We start from the raw sequence: 23,219 nt of genomic DNA on the forward strand, positions 1-23,219 counted from the left end.
TTATTTTATTTTGATACTAAGATTCAGATTTTAATGAATTCCATGGATAACATCAGTTTAGACATACATGGATTTTATGCTGTTATTTTCGATGTAACATTATGAATTACAAATATTGGACTTGATTCCTATATTGTGAAGATTGAAATGTAACCATATCTTTTCCAATCTTTGGATTCATAATCTAAAATTATACTAAAAAGAGAAAACTTGGGAAAGAAATATGAAGAGAGTCGATTTTTTTTTTCAAGAAAGCTGGAGAGTCTTAGAAACACTATTTTTTTGTTTTGTTTTTATTTTTAGCCTTTTGGGTGGAGGTTTAATGATATTTCACTTTAACTTTAATAAGAAATTTGAGCATATTTTCACGTTTTTACTGGCAACTTGGATAGCTTTCTTTGTGACATTTTTATTTAAACCTTTTGCTTATTTTTTTTCTATTTAACGTCTATTTGAACTGATTTACAAAATTCTTTATACATAAGAATAAGAGTCCTTTGTCAGATGGATGAACTCAAGTATTTTCTCTCCATCTGCAGCTTACCTGTTCTCTCTCATAATGATCACTGTTTATGAAATTGAACTATTTTAATCTTAATAAAATCCAACACATCAGTTTTTGTATTTTTTTTATGTTTAAAGAAATCTTTGCCTTCTCCAAAGATTTAAGGACATTCTCTGTGCTTTCTCCTAAATGTTTTATTTCTTTTTAAAAAAAAATATATTTTATTGATTTTTTACCGAGAGGAAGGGAGAGGGATAGAGAGTCAGAAACATCGATGGGAGAGAAACATCGATCAGCTGCCTCCTGCACACTCCCCGCTGGGAATGTGCCCGAAACCAAGGCACATGCCCTTGACCGGAATCGAACCTGGGACCCCCAAGTCCGCAGGCCGACGCTTCATCCACTGAGCCAAACCGGCTAGGGCATGTTTTATTCCTTAACTTTTCATATTTAGATCTGCAATCCATTCTGGAATAGCTTTTGTTTATAGTTTGAAGTAGAGATCAAGATGCATTATTTTTCAATAAAAATATCATTTATTGGAGAGACCACACTTGTTCCACTGCACTTTAGTGCCCTTTTTTCATAAATCGATGGACCATCGAGGTGTGTTCTCAGGACTCTGTTCTGTTTCAGAGTCCACTTATGTATCCTTCCACCATGCCCATGTTGTCATGATTACTGTAATGCATGATGGGTCTTGAGAATGTCTTTCATTATTTTTGAAATTTATATATATTTAAACTAACAGTGCTGAACTGTTTTTAAGATTTGGGCAATTAATGAATTGCTTATTTCATTTTCTAATTTTCTATTTTGGTATTTATATTACTGGACTGTAAGAGCTTTCGATTTAATAAACATGCAATTCTTTTGGTTACTCTATTGCAAATAATATGCATAGTTTGTGGTTTCTTTTTTACTTTTGCTTATTGTATTTCAACTACAGTGATCTCAAATTTTTTATATCATAAGATTAATATATTTTTTCTTTTATATTTCAAAAAGTGTTATTTTCTTCAAAATGAGACAACATATTTTCTAGGTTATTATGGCTTTTTGTTTACATAGAACTTTTAATCTACCTGGAAATTGTTTTGCATATCATGTACGATGATGAGAAGACAAATTCATTATTTTTTTCCCAAATAGGGAAATGTTTCATCACATAGTAATTATTAAATAAGAATTTTCTTCATTTATCATTTGACTAAAGTTAGATGCCCAAATCATAAATATACATGAGTGTCAGCTTTAAGTTTTCAATAAGAATTTTAATACACTTATAAGAGAGGAACGAATGTACATAATTAAAGAGTAAAGATGAAAACAAAGCAAAAGTTTGCGGAGAGTGGCTAAAAGGCAAGATTGTCAAGGTCAAGAATACTGTAATGGCAGAGAACACAGGCAGCTCCTCCGGTGATGTTGGGCAGGAACTGGAAAATTAGAGCAGAGCCTCTTGAACTTCTGTGTTTCTTAAATGCATATTGTGTGCATCATTTGGGGATCTGGTAAATGTCCATTCTGATTCAGTGGTTCTTGGGTCAGGCCTGTGATTAGGCATCTCTAACGTGTCCCAGGTCGTAATAAGGCTGCTGAGCTGCAGACTGGGTTTTGAGTTGTAAGAGGCTGGAGCATCCGGGTCTTTGTGCTTTTCTCCACTTCCATGCACTCTCTGGTACGGATCAGTCTCTGACACCTGGCTCACACTCATTAATTCACTTCTTGATCTCTTCCTTGTAGACTCTCTCTGTTTACTCGCACCCGCCCTGCATTTGCTTGAACCATAATTGATAGACTCTTTTATCTTCCCTGACCCAGGTGATACTGTTTTGTCAATTTGAGCAGGTTGATGCCATATGCTGGCTCTTTCTCCTACATCATTTCATGTTGCCAGTCTAATCCAGTGAAACCAGATAGCACTCTCTGCTTAATTCCAATAACAATGGGTTGAACCTAATGGAAAGTCTGGCATTTAATTCTACATTTAAAAAGAAAAGCTTATATATTAGGTGGGAGCCCCAATATTTTGTTGAATTTAGAGAATGCCAAGGTTCTTGGAAAATAAAATAATGTTAGAGACTCTAGTAGAAAAAAACAATATTACTATTTTTTAACATTGGACTTCTTAGCTTTCATATTGTTTTTAAGGTTGTCATTGTATACGCTTTCCCTAACATTTTAGTTATTTATCACTAAGACTTGCTTAAAAACTCACTTTGTCAATATGTTGGTAAGCAAAAAAAAACCAGATATTACTACATTTCAGTAAGAATATCTCTTGAAATTAATAGATTTATTAATATGCATCATCAAATCTTTTCAGATTTGTGTTTTCAGAATCTTTATTGAAGGACAAGAGAAAAATAACAACTCTGCTATTTTAACTCACTAATAATTATTGTTTGATTTTTTGCATGCAACAGATAATTAATATTGGTATCAAATTGCCTTCTCAGAGAAAATATTTATTTGACTATTAAATAAGTCAGGCTAGAAACCCAGCCATTTAAAAAAATATATTGGTTTCAATCCTGTAACCTTGGTTTCAACATGGGCAAAGATAGATTGTGATTAGGAGATCCCCTGAGGGAATGGCTGTATAGAATAAACCAGGTAATTTTTCCTGAGTCAGATCACTACTGTTAGTCAGAATTGGGGCCAAGAGACCTCAAGAGAGAAGTGCCACCAGCCTACTGTCTCCGAGTTGGAAGACATCATCACTGTTAAGGATTGTCCCAACTAGCCTCTTCCGACTCTTTCATGGACATGAATAAAAGTGATTTAAATTTTCTAATAATCAGCAAAGAAAGCTCAAAATGGTGGACTTAGCTTACTTAGCTTTCTTGTTGCTGTAGACTACATTCCGGTTTCTCTAATGGGAACGGAAGAAAGGCTGCTGATGTCATTTCTCAAGACCATGCATGAATCTCTCATAGTATTCTTCTCTTGAAGCACTTCCCCCCAAAATTGGAAACCTTCAAGACTTTATTGGCTTTGTCACCCTGCATAATACTTGTTACACAATTTTTTTTTTTGCATTTTTGTAGACTCTGAGACACCTTGGGGACCCTGAGATAGTTTGGCCTTTGGAATCTCATAAAAATACACTGACGAGGGATGAGTTATCAGTAATTCTTGTTTTCTACTTTCAAAAAAAATCTCTCCCCTTTGACATAGAGATTAAAGTTGCTTTTTCCAGCCTTTTTTTTTTTAAACATTCACATTGAACTCAGTGTGATATTTGCTTCTAACTGGCACCATTCAATGTTATGTGTCAGTGTCCCTCCATTATTGCTGTATATTAATTTTGATTAGACAGGAGGTGGCTCTGTGAGCCTTGACTTCCTGCCAGTACAATCAAATATGAGCTGTGGGAATGGAAAGCAAATGTTACTTTCTAAACCCTAGTGAGGAGCGTGTTACTTATAACTTATTTAAAAAGTGAATTGTGTTTCAGTTAAGTGATTACAAATGTCTTTATTGGATTCAGGATCTAAAATGGGCACCCAGTTAATATTCTGCTCCTTCCTGGTCATGAATGATACAATTGCAAAATTTCATCTTTCAACAGCCCTGTTGTCATTGAGGGAATAGTGTCTCCCCCCCCCCACCCCCACCCCCTGTCCCTCCCAATCAGGGGTGGGGCTTTTAGGGGAGGTAAAGTTAAATGCATAGGGTGGGGCCCATAGCCACACCTAAGCACATGAAGAGCACAACCAGAAAAAAGGCCATATTAGGACAGTGTGAGAAGGCAACTGAATTCTTGAACTCACCTCCAGAACTTGAAAAATAAATTTCTGTTGTTTAAGCCACTCAATCTGAGGTATTTTGTTATGGTAGCCCTAGCAGATGAATATGCCCATTTTCCACATTTTGCTAATTTTTGAATAATTCTTCCTTTCAGAGTAAACTTGTGGAAATTTGGATGCAAGAGCAAATGGAAATTAAAAAAAAATGACTGTGTAGATTGGCTTGTTCTGAAACCTTGACTTGTAATAATGTACATCAAGTGGGAGTGAGGAGACCTGTAGAATCCATGGTGGTTTCACAGCCTGGCCAGATTACAAGCTTTTCTTTTGAGCTGGAAATCCCTCATCTTTCTGCCTCACCATGTATGAGATTTAGCTATGATTTATAGTTGTAATGTGTATAGTCAGATTGAATCCTCTACTATTTACTAATACATTTAACTAATTTTTATTTTGGAATAATCATTTTTAACTTATTTGTACATGTATCCATCACCACCCCAATGAAAAAAATATTTGAACACACTTAAGACCCTTTTAGAGCCAGAAGTATATTCTATTTGTTTTAATTGCCACAAACCTATTCTGGTACCTGGCATACAGGAGCTTTCTGGGATATATTTGAATAACAATTCACTAATTAAATCTCATAGAGACATTTCAAAGTATGTTGCCTCTATGAAACAGATACTGCATCAAGTAAAGTATGCTGAGTTTCAATAATTTGGTTAAGTCACTGTGACATATTATAGCTCTTGCAATGGGTCCTACTATACCCAATGCTTATGCTGACACAGCCTTGACTATAAAAGCCTGAAAATTCGCTTGCCAAAGTCTGGGTAATTTATACTAGTATATTTCATCTGTGTTCAAATAATCAGTTTTTGTTATTTAATTAATACTGACCTCATGTCAAACAAGTCAGTCCACCAGGCAAAGTCCTTGTTAGTCAAAGATCCCCTATTCCTGAAACAAGCTTTAAAGGATGCTGATGGTACCTGAAATAAGTAACAGTTCTAGGGTCTTCTCTCACTGATTTTCTAGCACTTGCCTCCCTTTCTCTCTCTGTGTCTCTCTCTTTACATTAAACAGAAAACTCTCAAGATGCTGTCAAGGGGAACAATTAGGTTTCATGAAGCCAGAGCAGTATTGCTATGTTAGTTGCAAATTATATTAGGAGGAGAACATCAACATAAATCAACCTCCCCTTCTTTTATTATGAAACTGTAATGTACAATTAAACTTTGCATTTTTTATCTCCAATGAAAGAAATGCTTAAACTTGTGTAGGATTTCTCTCCATATTATTAAGTTGTATTCCTCTTAATTTTGTTTCAAATGAGAGACATGGTCATAAATCTTTGACAAGGGAGAAGTTGACTATAGGATTAGAGAATATTGAATGTCTTTTGTCTGTCTGAAATCTCTTTCTCTGAATACAGCAATGGAGTCAGAACCCAAAGAGAGTCATCTGTTTTAGAGAGCAACACTCGGCAGCCTCTTTATACCTAGTTAATCATTTAATCCTCAAACCAACAGGGTGAGTTAGATATAATTATTGCCATTCCAAAGATAAGAGACTAACTTGGATGTCAGTGTGCATACCCTCACAGAGATAGGAAATGCTAGAATTTATTAATATCCAGGTTTACTGGCATCCTTTCAATCCAAATACATAGAAGAAATATTTGACGGGGTCACAATGAGGTATTATGGGTATATTAGTTGCAGTAATGTTTACACGTAACGAATTTAAAGTAAATATTCTCTCTTTTGCCAACTCCCATTAAAAGTTGAGGAGTTAGAATACGATCATAAACTTGCCATTTATTGAGTACGTTTTTGTGTGCCAGACAACGGGTTAAGCTCTTTACATGCTTTAATGTATAAATCCCTCAGAAGAAATGAAGTAGGTGCTATTATCTATATTTCACAGATGAGGTGAATGGGACCCAGATAAGTTCAGTAATTTACTCTTGGTCCACAGGTTTAGGTGGGAAAATGAGAGTCAAACCAGGTCTCTGATTCCAGAGCTACATCCTTAACCATCTGTAACACAAAGTCAGATTCCACTCCCAGGCTAGCTTTTTCCGGTTTTATCAGTGACCCGAGGCCAGAGAATGGAACTAAGGTGAGACTAAGTTTGGGGGTAGGGCTGAGACAGGGGTGAGTTTCTACTAAACATGCGAAATGGCAAGAATTTCACAATGTGGGCCTTGAAGCAGTGTATACATCCCACAATGAGGATGGATTGGAAAACCTGTTTCAACAAGGGCGCACAGGCAAACTTGAGATTGTAAAGCCATAGGGCCATGTAGCTTCTCTCTTGAAAGTTAAGAAATCCATTTGGTGATATTGGGTAGTCACCAGGAATTGGAGAGGTGTTCTTAGTCTCCATTCCAGGAGCACAGAGCCAATTAAAAAATAAAATGTCTGACAGGGTTATATTACCGTTTTATAATGCCCCACCTTAACATTTTTTTCCATGTTCGGTAAACAACCAGCTATTTGTAGAGGCACCTATCAAAAACAAACTCTGTTTTGTCACTAAACTCTGATCATCCATGTGGAGACTTTCTTGGGTGATTCCCCCCACCCCCTTCTTCCCCTCTATTCTCCCTGAAGCATCATTATCAAGTTTATTTTATTTAGGGCCGTGGTGGTCAGCCTCATTCCTTTTTTTCCTAAATTTAAGTTTTAGAGTAGGGTTGCCCACTATAGTAGCTGCTATCCACATGTAGCTATTTCAATTTTAATTTTCAAATATTATATAAAATTAAAATTTTATTTTCTTAGTTCACTAGCTTCAATGAATGTGGCTAGTAGCTACCACATTGAACATGGCAGCTATAGAATATTCCCATTATCAGTGAGCGTTCTTTGGGCTGCACTGCCTTAGAGCTTTGATTTTCTAGAGAAGCTATCCCTTAATGAATGCTGTGGTCCCTCCATTGCATATCTCTTCGTGGTGTGCCCTGCAAATAGTGCTATTCCTTACAAAAAAATTATATATACTTTTGACCCACTGCCATCAAGTTTGACGATCTGACTTGCTTTGCTGAATGAACTATTATCACAATGAAAATGTGGACCTTCTAAGAGGAAACTTGAATAGCCAGTGTGTACTTTGCCATGAGATCTCTTTCTCAGTAATGATGCAACTGTTTGAAAATGAGGCTGTTTCTAGGTCCCCAAGTGAAGGTGACACGGAGTAGAGCTGAACACATTCATAATAAATATTTAATGAGGCAGAAAATAAACTTTTAATTTTTCAGCTCACTATTGTTAGTGTCATTTATTATTACATACTAACTTGACTTCAGCTGACATACAAATATGGCTCCTCTTTCGATATTCCAGAGATGAAAGCAGGGATACTAAGTGATTTTCATCAGTGATGTTCTGTAGAGGGCTGGGCTGGAAGCCAATGTAACAGGCACAGACCATAAGATGATGCAGTTGACAATCAGGTTCGCATATTATACAGAGAACAAAAGGTTTGCCCCTGAGTGAACTGGTTAAGCCATGTAACAGGACAAGAACCAATAATTTTGTAGTTCATTCTATTATCAAGTGCCCAGAACTTGAGTGGTTTTTATCTGTAGGGTGTGAATAGCCATCATATAAAGAGCCCTCTGTGTGGCTGCTTAGGGTGTCCGACTGCTTTCTGTAGTCAGTTGACTCTTTTCATTTATTTTCATAACCTCTCTGGTGTCCGTGGGGTCGAGGGTGGAGGGAGATTTCTCTCTCATTATTTCTAAGATATTTTTTCCTTTCCAATACAATCTTTGTAGTTTGCAGTTAGATCAGTGCAGTAATAATACCTGTGAATGCACAGGAAGGGATTGCGGATTTTGAGATAAACTAGGCAATAAACTGACTTGTTCAGCCCGAGGAAGAGATATAGGAGGTGAAGGGAGCTCAAGTTCTCAACTTGATATTTTCTTTTCTTTTTACTTTTCTATTGGGATTCTCATATTGACTGAAAGAAAACTTGAAAATCATTATTTTCTTGCAGGTTGGAACCTTGCTAGTCATGGTGAGCTAAATCAAGAGAACTATGGAGAGTTAGAGACTCACATTTGAATACCTTAAATATTAGGGTCAGTAAAATTTTGAGATCATCACTGATATACCTCTGTAAAAATGCATTTTTGAGCTAAAATCCCCCAAAGAAAGAGCCATTATCCCATGTGATTGAAAGAGCACTGATCCAAGGATGAGATGACCTGGCATTGATACTAACAGTATATAAAGATTAGGGGACTGCCTTCATCTCTAGGATCTCTGTTCCACTATCTATAAACTGAATGCTTTATCTAGGTAAGTGCCTCTAATTTGTGAATGAATTTTAACAAAATTACTTTCCCAGTTTTAATAATACATATATCATGTACCTTAGTATATTTTTTAAAATGTGTGTAAGAATTTACACACAAAATGTAAATGTTTATTGATATATCACAGCCACATTTTCATATACTACTAAAGTTAACACGTTAAGCGCCAATCCTGTTTTGTCTTCCTTTCCTTTTCAGTCACCGGTGACTAACATTGCGCTTAACGTGTTAAGAGAGTATTGATCTGAGTTACATTGTTTTAAGTTAAGGTGCTAATTGTTATTGTCAGAAAAACCACTAAGAAAATAGCTCAAAAATGTATTAAAAGAAAAAAGGCAATACAATGAAAATTGTGGCTCTAGAAAATATCTACTTGACACAAAAAAGGCAATAATGTAGGAATACAGGGACAAAGGCATAAGATGTATCCAAACAACAGCTATAAATACTGCTGTATAAGTAATTATATTAAATGTAAATGGAATAAACATTTCATCAAAATGTAGAGATTTCCAGGATGACTGCAAAAACATAATCCAAATCTATGCTGACTAAAGTGTCACATCTTACATTTGAAGAAACAAACAGGTTAAGAGTAAAAGGATGGAAAGGGTATACTATGGAAACAGCAACCTAAAGAGAGATAGCATCACTATATAATATTAGGCAAAATCAACTTTAAGACATAAATTTTTATTAGAAAACAAGGATTTGTATGATGATAGACGGGTCAGATAAAATGGGAAGATGTAACAATCCTATCTAATAAAAGGCTAATATGCAAATTGACCAAACAGCGGAACAACTGGTCACTATGATGCGCACTGACCACCAGGGGGCAGACACTCAATGTAGGAGCTGCCCCCTGGTGGTCAGTGCCCTCCCATAGGGGGAGCACCACTCAGCCAGAAGCCGGGCTCATGGCTGGCGAGTGCAGCGGTGGTGGCGCAGCAGAGGTGGCAGGAGCCTCTCTCGCCTCCGCAGCAGTGCTAAGGATATCTGCAAGAGGGCGCAGACCAGGCTGAGGCACACCCCCTCCCCCCTGAGTGCCCAAATATCATGCACCAGGCCTCTAGTTTATATATATATAATATATAGTCCCAAATACATGAAGCAAAACCTGACAGAATTGAAAAGAGAAAAAGCCAATTCAATAATAATAGTTGGAGATTTCAATACCCCACTTTCAATAATGGATAGAACAACTATAAGCAACGAGACCTAACAGACATCTATAAAACACACCACACAGCAAAAGCAGAATACACATTTCTGTGTGTGAGAGATGAGATTAGTGGCTCATTCTTTCAAGTGCATATAACACATTAGGCAGGGTAATCCACATGGTAGGCCATGAGAGAAAAAGAAGTCTCAAGAAATTTAAATTTTATTTTAAATAAAAGAATTACATAAATTATTTTCTCTGACCACAATGAAATTAATTAGAAAGCAATAACAGACAATTTTGAGATTTGAACACAGATGAGAAATGAACACATAGTATATGTATTATTCTCATGGTCAACAGGCTCCTAATTCGTGTCTAGAATTGTGTGAGAAAAATCCCTAGCATTTTTAATAACTCTTCAAATATTTATATACACACACATTTCAGGTTTTGATTAGCTTAACTAATGAGCTCAAGTGTGCATTTAACATCATCAGGTGTGCATTTAAGTCATGGAGAAGAATGTCCAGTTTTGGTTTTCCCCGCGTTTTAAATGGTTTCTGGCTAATTTTCTACCTAATGTTGAGCATTAGCTGTAAGAACTGGATACCAAATGCTCTCCTAATTGTCAGAGTAAGAAGACTCCAGAACTTTGAAGACAGTTGGTTAAAGTTAGCATAGATAGAAGCTAAAGAAAAGAGAGAGAGAAAATAAATAATAAAGGACTTAATCATGATTAAAACAGTATTAGGGCAGTCATGTCTAAAATAATTTTGGATTACAGACACGAGTATAATGAATATACTCACCTTTGGGGTGGGGAAGAAGTGTGTTTAGAAATTCATATTTTCCAAAGGGAGGTAATTGGACTCAGTGGGCGTCACACTGTACAAAATACTTACAAATGAGTGATGACTGAGGACTGGATTAACCAGTTTCTGTCACTTTTCACTCCACTCTTCTCATTACCATTAATGAGAGAGCACACATCGTTTGAAGGGAACATTTGATTTTTAGCTTATACTTCTGGCCTTATCCTCTTGATCCTTTTAATACTATTACCCTGTACACTTTAAGCAATTCAAATTAGAAGTAACGGAAATTGAATTTCTTCTGTGACCTTTTGAATAATGAAGTGTCCCTAAGTTCTGTGCTTCATTTTTTTTTTTTTTTAGTCTGAGGAAAATCCACTCTTAGCATTCATTCATTCATCTGCCATGTTACTCTAGAATATCATTGAGAAGATTTTCACTGGTTTCTCCCACCTAAACAATCCAGTTCCTATCTGAATGATTTCTTGGCAGACTGAAGCCATGGTATGCAATAATGTTGTTTTTCCAGTTTGTGCAGTAGACCTTTCTCCCTTCCCTGCTACATTCTTTTTTTGTTTTTGTTGTTAATCCTCACCAGAGGCTATTTTTCCATTGATTGTTAGAGAGAGTGGAAGGGAGAGGGAGAGACAGAGAGAAACATGGATGTGAGAGAGACACATCGATTGGTTGCCTCCTGCACGCACCCTGACTAGGGCCAGGGAACTTGCAATCAAGGTAGATGCCCTTGACCGGAATTGAACCTGGGACCCTTCAGTCCACAGGCCAAAGCTCTATCCACTGAGCCAAACCTACTCTGGCTCTTCTTCATTCTTGAGGCAATTATTATACAAAAGAAAATTTCACATTACAATGGAAATTAAATATAGACAGGAAAGAATAATAGATATGAGATGGTTTATTCATATAGTTTTGTTTATTTATAGCACAAGACATCTGATCTAGATAACCATCGTTATTCCTCATCAGAAATCAAAGGCATTTTTACACACCAATAATGGATTCTCAGAAAGAGAAACTAAAATAACAATCCCATTTACCATTGCAACAAAAAATTAAGATACTTAGAAATAGCCCTAGCTAGTTTGGCTGACTGGATAGAGCATTGTCCTGAGGACTGAAGGGTCCTGGGTTCGATTCCGGTCAAGGGCACATGCCCGGGTTGTGGGCTCAACCCCCAGTAGGGGGCATACAGGAAGCAGCCGATCAATGATTCTCTCTCAATGTTGATGTTTCTCTCTCTCATTCCCTCTCTCTTTCCTCTCTGAAATCAATAAAAATATATTTTTTAAAAAGATACTTAGAAATAAACTTAACCAAGGAGGTAAAAGACCAGTACTTGAGTTGTATTTTTAAAAAGCAGAAAGAATTACCCTGATTAATACAACCACCATTCAATTTTATGGCTGGAGTATATGGGTGGATGAACTATATATATATATATATATATATATATATATATATATATATATATAGCCAAACTCTGGAACATGGTAGGATGACTTTTTGGGGTGGGAGATGACTTTAGGTTTAATCAATTAATTTTGATCTGACTATAGTTAATAAGAAAGGATATTGCTAATTGAAAGTTGGGATATGAGGCTCAGATGAAAAGATAAAGCTATAAACATAGTTGTAGGAATCATTGGCAAGGATTACTGCAGCAATCTCTCTACATTTACAAAACACTCTCTAGATAGCATTTATTCTCCAGCTAGCAGCAAGAGAAATTTAACGAACAATGCAAATCTAATCATGTCATGCCCTGTCTTAAAGTTCTTTGTTTCCCATTTTCTTTACAGTGTTTTCCAGCATGTTTACTGACATTTCCTTCTCCTTTCTGTCTGGTGTCTGTCTCTGAAACATTTTCCTCCTTTCTATGCGGTCTTTTCAGTCAGCCAATTTATACTTCCCCTTCTGGCCTCATCCATACGGGAGGTTTTCCCTGCTGTCACTCAAGTTAGGTAAGAACCTGCTGTGGTGTATTTTTCCAGCCCTGTCCACAGCATGCACCACAGTGTAATTAACTATCTTTGTTACTTGTGCTATAATTGGGTTAGTACTTATTTTCCTGTAAAATCCCAAAGACAGGGTCTGTGCAATGTTGGCTTCCCCAGTACCTACAACAGTGCCTGGCATGAGGTAGACTCTCATTATTAAATGAGTAAATCAATGAATATATGGCTAAAGAAATTAATATCAACAAGACTTTCTGTGATATTCAAATTATTTTATACAACAGGAGTCACTTTGACAAGGATTCAAGATTAATCTTATTTATATTTTAAAATTTTCCTTCTATCATTCTCTGATGTTGGATTTCTTAGCTTCCCCCCCTCCCCCCACTTCTCCTTAAGCTAGTTTTTTATAAAAATTTTATGGAATGTTAATTAATTTTAAATTTATTTTTAAATTACAGTTAATATGCAATATTATATTAGTTTCAGGCGTACAACCCAGTGATTAGACATGTATATACCTCATGAAGTAATCACCCTGAGAAATCTAGTAGCCATCTGACACCATAGCTAGTTATTACAATAAAATTTTTTATTATTTTATATTTCTTTTTATTGTTTTAAAATTAATCTTAATTGTTGAGAGTATTACAGATGTTCCCCCTTTTCTCCCTCTTTGCCCTCCCTCCACCTGGCTCGGTCCCACCCCAGGCCTTCACTACACTATTGTCTGTGTCCCTGGGCAATGCATATATGATTATAAGTTCTTTGGTTAATCTCTTCCCATTTGCCCCTTCTTCCTTCCCCCTGAGATTCCTCTGTTCCATACTTCCATGTCTCTAGATTTATTTTGTTCATTGATTTATTTTGATCATTAGTTCATTTTGTTCATTAGTTGCCGCATATACATGAGATCATGTGATATTTGTCTTTCTCTGGCATAATACTCTCCAGGTCCCTACGTGATCTCTCAAAGGGTAAGAGATCCTTCTTTTTTACAGCTGCACAGAATACCATGGTGTAAATGTATCACAGCTTTCTTATCCACTCAGTTTCTGGTGGACACTTGGGTTGTTTCCAGATCTTTGCTATTGTAAGTTGTGCTGCTATGAACATAGGGGTGCAATATATTTTTTTCTGATTGGTGTTTTAGATTTCTTAGGATATATTCCTAGAAGTGGGTTCATTGGGTCAAATGACAGTTCCATATTTAATTTTTTGAGGAAACTCAATACTGTTTTCCATAGTGACTGCACCAGTTAGGATGAAATCACATATATTTTCTTGTCCTCAACAGCTTCCTGAATCTTAGTCAAACTGAGGGTTCCTGTGTTAGTATTTGTGTGTATCCAAAGGGTGGTTTTGCTGGATTTTTACCAGGGGTCTGTCTTTGAATATAAAGATATTTTAGAAGAGAAAGGCTGAGAGAGTGTCTCTTCCAAGCCAATCACTTTCTAGAAGTTAAATTACTTGCTCAAAACTATAAAAGACAGTTGGTTATAGAATTGTTCTCTATGGTCGTCAGACTCTATTGGTGGTGAATTACAAAATATGGCTACACACAGATGTTGTAGATAAATAGGATACTAATCCCCTAAGCCAAAGAAATGTTATCTGGACATAGTTTTAGGAACCCTGGTACAGTGTAAATACTTTAGCAAATTGGCCTGTTACAATGGAGAAGACTGTGGGCTTGAAATCTAAGACACACCGGGCAAATCCTTTCTGTTGGCCACATGCCTTTCTGTTTTATTTCTCTGTTTCTGGAACTCAGATACAAAGGGGTGTTTCTCATTCTCCTTAGTTTATAGCACATTATTATATTTATCTAGTCAGGGTTCCTCTATATTTTATTTCCCTTTTTCGCCTCTTCCTTCCTGATCCCATGCTCCCTTTGAGCATTGACTCTGATATGTTTGACATGTGTTTGTAGATAAGCACATGTCTTGAGTAAGATGAGTATTGTTTTGTGTTTGTTTCAAAAGCATGTATTGGTGATGTACTATAATTCACATCTCTTACTTAAAAAAAAAATTCAGACCTATTTATCTTACTGTTTGTATATCTAGTCTTTACTTCTAGCTAGTGGTTTTCTATAATATAAATCTATCACATTTTATTTTTCATAAGTGATGATAACTTGGTGTCTTCCAGTGCTTTGCTAAGAAAAATAGCAACGTTATAATAAATACCCATCTGTATGCATCCTGATAGATCTCTGAAACTATTTATTTAGAATATACAGGTGATGGATTACTGGTTGGCACATATGCACACTTAAAGTCATTTGATTCTTCCAGAATTATTTTTAGAATGGCTATATTAGTTCACATTACTGCTGCCAGTACATGAGAGTTCTTGTTCACACATTTGCTAGTTCTGAATATTATCTACGTATTTAATCTTTCATAAATTCACAGGTTTAATATTGTATCTATTTTTCCTCATTTTTTCATTGAGGTGTATTTGCCTACAATATAAAGTACAGATTTCAAATATGCAATTTAGAGTTTGACAAAAGAATAAAACTGTGTTCTACCAACCAAATCAAGATATGTAGCATTTCTATCATTGAAAATATTTCTCTTGATTCCTTCTCTTACTGATGTTTTTATGTGAATGCTCATGGTGTGTAATGAGTTTCTGTATCTTTTCACATGTTATTATAATATATCTTGATGGTTATAGCTTCTATGTTAAATAATATCATATTTTCTTTTTTACTTTCTGAGTTTTGTTGGTGTCAGAGAATATTCTAAGTTGATCTTATATCTGGTAATAGTAATGAATCTTCTATTAGTTTGATACTGTGTTTTTTCTGTGGTGTGTTTTTTTTTTATGTAGAAAATCAAATCATCAACTAATAATGAGTTTTCTGTCTTTCTTTCCAAATTTGACACGCTGTCATGTTTTTTTTCCCCCTGTCATGTTTTTAGTTTTGTGGCATAGACTCAGACATTTGATATTATGTTAAACCACAACAGTGTCTGAGGTCATTCTGTTTTGTCATCTTAAATGGGAATGCATCAGAAATTTCTCTACTAAGTATTTTGCTTGATGTAGGATGGGGTTTTTAATCACTATTAAGTTAAAGATTTTCATTTATATTATTAACTCTCTGATAGTTTGTTTACATATCATAAATGGTGTTAGATATTTTAAATTGACTTTTTAAAAAGGAACCATCTTTGTAATCCTGAGAGAAGCCTACTAGTTCAAGCTATATTATATATTTAATCCATTATTAGAATTTTTTAAAACTAATATTCAGTTTAGGACTTTATGCTTATGTTCACATATAAGTAAAATGGATATATATTACTTATTCTGATCTTATATAACTATCTTTGGTTTGAGTAACTTTCTCTATTGTTTTGTTTTCTTAAACTATATTTCACTGATTTCTCCATCATTTTTATATTTTTAAATATATTTTTATTGATTTCAGAGAGAAGGGAGAGGGAGAGAGATATAGAAACATAAATTATGGGAGAGAATCATTGATTAGCTGCCTTCTACTCCACCCACACTGGGGATTGAGCCCACAACCTGGGCATATGCCCTGACCAGGAATCAAACCATGATTTCCTGGTTCATAGGTCAACACTCATCCACTGAGCAATGCTGGCCGGATGATTTCTCTCCTTTAATATTTTTTAATATGTATTTTATTTTTTCCATTGAATTTATTGGGCTATAGGTTTCAAGCGCACAACTCAATACAACATCATCTGCACACTGCATCGTATGCTCATAACCCTTATCCCTTTAACTGTCATTTTAATTTGGTTTTTATCAATTTTCCAACTTCTTGAGTTGAATGCTTACCTTATTTGCCTTCAATATTTGTTGGCTTTAGCTAAACATACTTAAAGTTATGAACTTCTCTTTAAGTACTGAATAAGTGCTGAGCACAACAAAAAATTGGGCATAAATTCTGATGCACCTCATATCTCAAACATCTACTGGCTCTATGACTTCCGTCAAATAAAATTCTGATGAATAGTTTCTCCACCTGGAGCAGTGGTTCTGAACCGAGGGTGATTTTGTCTTTTCCGGAGACATTTGAGCATTTTGACAATTCTAAAATGTCTCCAGTGAAGACACATGTATTTCAGGATGACTTTGCAGTTAACCTACTTTTTTTATGGGAGAATTTAAAGAATGTTAGGACTCTGGTGGACATTTTGGGAAATACTGGTCCAGATTATAATTTACATTCTAGAAACACTATTAGAGTTCAGGAAGTGTTGATTAAATTTTTAAAAACCTGTGTTTAGTTAGTTAGGTTCTGCAATAATCTCATTTGTTTTGGGCCTTGGCTTAGGATATGGATGGGTGAACAAGGGTGTGTTTTAACTCACTGGATCTTTGGAAGCATGAGAAATACGGAAATAAGGGAATGGAGCAGATCACTTGGGGTGAGGTTAAAGGAGCTGCATCAGTTTCAGAGGAAGGAGCCTCCAATGGTACTTTCTGAAGAAGAGGCATGTGATCTGAGCAGGAGCATGGGTGGCTGCAGGACTGGCGTGGATGAAGTCCATAGAACAAGGTAATTCGTACATTGAGTACAATGTTATTTTCTCGGTCAAATAATTGATTAAAATGATAACAAGATGGCTCTTATGGTATTAAATGTTATAATGTGCTGAAAAATCCATTGCATTTTATTTTAATGACTTTTTGTGTAGTTTGAATATGTAAACAATAACAAAGAACATGACTGAACAACAAAAATTAAATTTGAATCAGAAAATGGAACCAAAGGTGATTTTTGACTTAGAGTGTGGCATTGTTACCAAAACCAGTAGAAGCATGCGCTGATTCATTTCACACGTGTTTGGAATCAACATCAGTGATATTCATGAAGTTACTGAGGACTTGCACTGCGTAGATCATCACTGCCAGATAGACATAGGAGCAGGGAGAGGACGTGAGAATCCATTTAATGAAGATGTTCCCTTTTTTTGATAACCTGCTGACATTTCTCTTCCCCAAACAGCTTCAATCCTGTCTGATCACTAGTAGAGCTCTTGTTTATCAGGAAAAAGAACCCATAGCAGTGGGGTGTTTAGTGACATGTCCCAAATTTGATGATGAGCGCACAGTTCTTCCATCCCCTTACTCCACACCCCACAGAGACTTGTTGGTGAAGGTCAAGGCCCCAGGTGTTATTAAGGCATGCTTCATGATGTGTGACATACAAGAACTTGGTTTAATGCTCTGCTGTCACCAACTTGAAATTCTTAATAGTTTTTGAACAAGGTGCCTAGCGTTTTATTTTGCAATGGACCCTGAATATTATGTAGCTGGTCCCGATCGTGATGTTAGAAGTCCACCTTTTCATGTGCTTAAGGGGCTTGGAAGCCCCTGGGACTTCTTTGAGTCTCCTTTTTATATATTCTTTATTGAAGATCAGGCTTTGGGGCTCCTCCTAGTCTCATGAATTTTGGATGATTATAGAGGCCAGGGAGCCTTCTTCAAGATAGAAAATGCCAATAGAACAGGAAGACAAGCTCAGGAAGAGAGACAGGACAGACCAGGCTTACAGTTGATCCACCCAAGTCTCTGAGCATGCATAGAAAACAGTGAGATTTGTCTAAACCTTTATTATTACTGAATTTTAGAACCAACCCCCAATGCAGATCTCTGAAATAGCACAAGTCAAATCTCTGATTAACAATTTTCCTCCCCGAAACCCAGACTCAACCTCAGAGTCATCCGCTTTGAAGGACCTCCACACTTCTCCGTATCAAGAGAAGTATTACACTGTAGTTTTCTTTAAATCCCACTCAAGAATGTAGCCCAGTCAGTATTTTGCATTCTGACCAATGAGGTTCACACTATGGAAGTAAATGAATTAGGCATCTTGAGGGAAAATATTCTTGTATCTCTCCTGCAGGGCCCAGAATATCCTATTCTAATACACATACACTTTAAACGCTCCAGTTGTTATCAACAATAAAAGTTTTATAGGTGACTGCATTTCTCCCTGGTTTAATAGGTGTAGTCCAGAAGTTGGAGCCAGTTTCCCCAATGGCTAAAACTGTTAGGAGCACCAAACAAGAGTGTCGCTGTGAAACGCATTGAGCTCAAGCAATTTACGGCTTTCATTCTCCCTTTCCATAAACGGCACTTCATTGCTCCTCCTTAGGCTGGGGGGAAATGGGTTTATTGAGTTCATTTTAAGAAATATTCCCATACCACTTTTGTGGGCCTCCCTACAGTTTCAGTTATATTTCATCTTCTAAGAAGTTGCTAAATGTAGCTTCAAGCAGCTCACTCTGGTAGATGTGCTTGAGCCATTATCATCTATTTTTCAATAAAGCTGTGGGTGAAAGTGTCATTGATTCTTTTTCACCAGGAGAGAATATTAGCTTTTTATCCTCATCATATTATCTCTCTGCTTGACTGATAAAACTGTCATGCTAAAGGAAAGGTCAGGAATTATCGAGTGGGTGTTCGTTTAATTCATCGCTCACCCCCCTTCCAACAAATGTATTGGGAGTGTAACAGAAAATTTGTGTTTATGAAATGAGAACAGAAGAGAGAGATAAATGGATGAAGTCCTCATAGATTAATGACTTCATTTTGTTACCTAGAAATATGTGTGAGCTTTAAAGGGTCTTCATTTATAACTTATAGTTTCCCCTTATCTCATTTTCTTATTTTGATAGAAAGAATTCTCAAATGACATTTAGCTGAGCATCAAGGCTTCTTTGATGGGTTAAAACTTTCTGGACATGAGAAGGGGAGGAAGACTAGGGGAGGACAGATGGTTCACATAGCAGGGGAAAGATGATACCACTTTCATTATTTAATGCATTCAAGGAAGTTGTTAGTGTGAGTTATTTCTAATTATATTTTAAATTCAAGGTGACATGGATTAATGCTGTGATGAGAGGCTTAAGGATGAGGAGGGTCAAAACAGAAAAGATTTGTTAGACCACTGGTGGGTGATTCAGAGAAATCCAAACTGTAAACATAGGTAATGAAACGAATGAGCCATCTCCAGGTGCTTTTTCACTTCCCATTCCATCTTTTATGATTTTTATTCAGCCCTGTATTCTTCAGATGGTCGGATGAGGTTGTAGTTTGGCATTTCTTCTCTCACTCTGTGCCTACCCCCTAACTCTAGAACACCCATCTTACCAAACACCTGGGAGGGAGCTTGATTTTTGTCAAGTTTGAATCCCAAATTGGTCACTGAATAGTTACATGATTTAGGTAAATTAATTAACTTCTCTGCATGTCACTGTTCTTGTGGGAAAAGAGAAAGGAGCGGGGTGGTGTGTGTGTGTGTGTGTGTGTGTGTGTGTGTGTGTGTGTATACAGCTTCACTTTGTCTCCGGAGCCCAAAACTCAGAAGTCATCCTTGACTCCTCCCTGTTTTAGTCATCCTTGACTCCTCCCTGTTTTCCATCCCTCACATCTAATTTCCAATTGTTTATACCATTACCTTAAAGCAGGCACTCACCATATCTTGGCAAATTGGAATGACCTTCTAGTCGGTTCCCCTTCCTCTGGTCTCACACTCTTTTCTAATTCATTTCTCGCCTATTCAAGATTGGATTCTTCCCAGTGTGATGCATTTCCCAGTCCCCCACTGTAACTATAAAGCTTACAGTAAAGTTTAGTTGGCTTTTTATGATACGCAAGCTTTTTCAAATCTAGCGATTGCTTGCAACACTAATTTTTTCTCTATTTCTGTTAGTTTGATTGACCTCACCAGGTGAACTGATTGCTTTGTATGTGCCTATCCCTAAGCCTAAAAATTCTCTCTACGTGGCATTTCCATATGCCTCCAGCTGGCCTGGTTATTTTCTATTCATCTATGAAATCTAGCTTAAATATCTCCTCTTCTTAACCCACCCTCATGCCCTCATTCCTTTGAATAATCTTTATAGTGTTAACATATTTCTATATGTATTACACTAAACCAACTTTGTTTTTTATATATGCCCATTTTTGCATTCTGTATTTAGACAGTACTAAGTTTAGCACATGAGTGAATTAATGAATGAAGTCATGAGTATTGGATAATTACATAAACTTCCAGGATCACAGTCCATATTAGGTGCCCGATAAATGTTACTCTCTGTTTTTATTTTTATTTTCTTCTTTCTTAAGGTCAGTGTTTTAGTTACACACACACACACACACACACACACACACACACACACACACGGTTGTGGAAAAGACATCCTTGAGAAATGCTTGCTCTAGGGAAAGTGAGTCAATGAGAATTTCCATAAGAAGCAGCAGCAAACTAGATATATGGAAGCCACCAAAGGTGAAGGGAATGATACCGAGGCATCATCCTTGCATTCTACCCAGCTACTGGCAGTCCATTGACAGCGCCTTTCTACGCACTGATTTCTCTTTCTGGGATACTGTCTCCCTTTCTTCAGCCAACTACCCCCAACTTAAACTATAAATCAAAGCTTCCTTCCTCTGGGAAGCAACCTAACACGCCAAGGCTGGGTTCATGACCTCTGCGCTGTGCTCTGCTATTCCCTGTGCCCTCCACCTTCCACCCTGCCTTGCAACCATCTGCTTATACATTATTCTTCCCCATCTGACCATGTGCTTCCTGGGGACAGGGCTGGGGTTCATTGACCTCCATGTTCCAGTGCCCTGTACAATGCAGACATTCAGTGAGTGTTCAAATGAATTAGTGAATGAACAAATGAATGAGCCACTGAAGGAGGTCTTTTCTTTGCCTGTCATTGTTTGTTGTTTTTTTTTAAATGAATGACAATTTTTTAAAAAAATATATTTTATTGATTCTTTACAGAGAGGAAGGGAGAGAGATAGAGAGTTAGAAACATCGATCAGCTGCCTCCTGCACATCTCCTACTGGGGATGTGCCCGCAACCCAGGTACATGCCCTTGACCGGAATCGAACCCGGGACCTTTCAGTCCTCAGGCCGATGCTCTATCCACTGAGCCAAACCGGTTTCAGCACCTGTCATTGTTATATATGTGTCCCTTTCTAGACTGTCTCCTCCTGGGTGGAAAAGAGTGTTCTTTGTGTTTTGTATATGGAAAAATGCTTTGCTTGTTATTCAGTCTGATTGGAGGTGAAAGCTCTGAAAGCCAGAAACACGTCGTCCCACGTCTTCCCGTCCAAGAGCAGTAGAAGATGTAAAATAATCCATCTGGAAAGACTCAGGGAAACCAGCCCACACTGTCAGTCTTGACATCCACCTGCAAACACTGGCCATGTCCTTGTCTTTTCCCCTCTCATTAAACCTGCAGAAATGACGGGAAAGTTAAACAGCTCTTGGCTGGCACTTACCTTCTGCCTCTTTGAAACCTGCAAGTTCCAGTTGTTTATTGCGTTCACGCGGGTCAGTTTACTCTTCTGCTGGGAACAGTCTGTCCATTGATGCCCCAGCCCGCCCCAACTCCCGCCCTTCTGCTGGCGTTTTTTAGAATGCTGTAACACTTCGGGAAACTTCTGATTAAAAAGGTTTGAAATGAGTCAAGATGGCAGGTTAAAAATAACTGAACTGCCCCTGCTGTCCCAGTTATTAAACGATGGCCTGGCAGTTAAAACCTCCAGGCAGTAACTCCAGCGAACAGAGTCCGGCACCTCATCATTATCCTCCAGAAATCTTTGGGTCTGCTGAATCTGCATCCATTAGCTAGAATGGAAAGGTTTTGACCTGTCATTTACACAAGAAAAGTCAACCAAGCCAAGTTCTTCATTACAGGGAAGAATTTTTAGTGTTACAAGAAATCATGGCCTTTTTAATTTGTAAAGGAATAATAGGGGAGCATCTTACTGCTTCTCTGACTGTGTGCCTTTCACTTATGTCAATGCCAGTCTGGATATGTCCCTCGCATGCGTTCTGAAAACCCCTCCATGATCTCTCTTTCACAGCTCTCATTGCTGTGGGAGGCTCCTGTGGAGCAGATGTCAGCTCTTCTACTTACTCGCTGTGCAGCCTTGGACAAGTTACTTTACCACTCTGTTTCCTTATCACTAAAGTGGCGGTGAATATAGTCCCTGCTCATGAGGTTATTGTGCAAAATCTAAATAAGGTAAAACATGTGCAGCTCTTTTAAGAGTGCCTAGGACGCAGTAAGTACTTCCCACATGTTAACTGTTACTATTACTATAATGTTGTTTTTATAATTATTATCGCTTTGTCCTTTGTTTCATGCATTTGCATTTGCTAATAGACTTTGTAACTATCCCAAGGAAAGGACGGCTCCTGGCGGCTGCCCTGCTCTTCCAATTGGCTTATTGATCGAATTTATTTCAGTGCTTATTCCCTTCAACTATTTCTGTATCATTTGACATTTTCTGAAGGACTCCTTCTTTCTCAGAACATTCTCTTTTCCTGTATATCTGACATTGAGAATCTTTTAAAATTCTTTTTCTTCACCTCTCCTCTACCGATCCCCTGAAATATGTGGGACTCTCTACATTCTCTCTGTGGGAAATCTCATTAGATTCTGTTGTGTCAAAGATCACCTGTATATCGAGCCCTCTCTGATGTGTTCCTTCCCACATATCCTGCAACTTTATCAAGGATCTTCAACTAGATGTTTTTATTGATGTCCAGCAGACAAAGACCAGGCCACAGGAATATACTTGTAGCCAAACACAATTAGATTTATCTAGTTTGCTGTGGCATGGGAGAATGCACACCAGA

The sequence above is a fragment of the Myotis lucifugus genome, unplaced genomic scaffold, assembly GCF_000147115.1.
Source record: "Myotis lucifugus unplaced genomic scaffold, Myoluc2.0 scaffold_195, whole genome shotgun sequence".
Taxonomy (NCBI): Eukaryota; Metazoa; Chordata; class Mammalia; order Chiroptera; family Vespertilionidae; genus Myotis; species Myotis lucifugus.